Here is a 1,607-nt window from a genome sequence, read left to right as displayed (position 1 = left end):
CCATTGCTCTTCAGTACTTTGGAGAGGTCCCTAACAGCAGACTTTCCCATGGCAATGCACCTTTTAATTTCCTGGCGGCTGGTGCCAAGACTGTTGACTATGGAGCCAAGCAAACTAAAGCTGTGTACAATCTCAATCTCTTCACCATCCATCCTGATGTGTCTTTGGGGTTGTAGTGCAACTTCTTACCACTAGGCCATGAGAACTCTCTTCCCATGACCTCTCATAGTTTCCCATTTCCATTGATTCTTACATTCTATCCCTCCTGCCTTCTGAACTTCTTCACTGGGAAAATGTTGCCTTTTTGATCTTATATGGTTGATTGTTCTGAGAAGTGCCTTCTTCTCTGGTGTTTTTGGTCAGCTAATAGGCCTGTAGATTTGGTGTTTAGAAGTTGACTCGCACAGGTGATTTCCGTTTCAGGGCATGGGGTAAAGTCTTGAATGTTCCACTAGTTTCTATCCGTGCTGTAAGCTTGGTATTTTTTTCCTCCCACTCAATGAGACATTTTCTACTATGATCCTTTCGAACAGTTAGCAATGGTATCCAGGCATTATCTAGTTCTGCTAGTCTCAGGGCCTTGAACATTAAAGTTCACATGCTCCATTAATTCTTTATACTAATAGTCTTTGACTTTCTTCAGGGCTTTTTTCTCTGAATAGGGAGAGACCAATAGCATCTTAGATGGCTGCTTGCAAGCTTTTAAGATCCTGGTTGCTGAGAGACATCCTTCATACAGAAATGCCACAGAAAACAGGATGGACCAAAGTAACTAGCAACAATGACAAAAAGAATAAAAGAAAATGATAGCAATAAAACCTTAACTCTTAATAATTACACTGAACATGAATGGCTTAAATGCACCACTGAAGAGAAAAAGAGTAGCAGATTGGATTAAAAAAAAACCCCAAAATCAATCAATATGTTGTCTACAAGATACACATCTGAAAATGAAGATAAAGAAAGACTAAAAATAAAAGGATGGGGGAAAAATATACCAAGCAAATGGCAACAAAAAAAAAAAAGGCAGGAGTAGCGATACTAATCTCTGATAAAATAAATTTCAATGCAAAAACCATCACAAAGGACTAAGATCATCACTACATAATGCTTAAAGAGTCAATAGAACAAGAGGATATAACAATATTGCATATCTATGCACCAAATGAAAGACCTGCAAAATATATAAAACACATATGAACAAAATTGAAAAAAGGAACTAGACAACAATACTATGGTACTTGGAGACTGCAATACATTCCTTTCAAGAAAAGATAGAACTACCAAAAAGAATCTCAACAAAGATACTCAAGAATTAAACCATACAATAAACCAACTCGATCTCATAGATATTTATATGCTAATGACCAAAAAAAACCCACAATATACCTTCTTTTTGAATGTGCATGGACGTTCTCCAGAGTAGATCACATTCTAGATCACAAGACAAGCATCAACAAATTAAAAAAAAACAAAACATAGAAATGATACAAAGTGTTTTCTCAGACCACAATGCCACAAAATTAGAAATTAATAACAAGATGTACAGCCAAGCACAATCAATAAGAGTGCATCTGAATTCCAAAATCAATCTCCATAATAGTCTA

Source organism: Elephantulus edwardii, unplaced genomic scaffold (assembly GCF_000299155.1).
Source record: "Elephantulus edwardii isolate Elephantulus edwardi_28Jun2011 unplaced genomic scaffold, EleEdw1.0 scaffold00408, whole genome shotgun sequence".
Classification (NCBI taxonomy): domain Eukaryota; kingdom Metazoa; phylum Chordata; class Mammalia; order Macroscelidea; family Macroscelididae; genus Elephantulus; species Elephantulus edwardii.
This window is presented reverse-complemented; position numbering follows the sequence as displayed.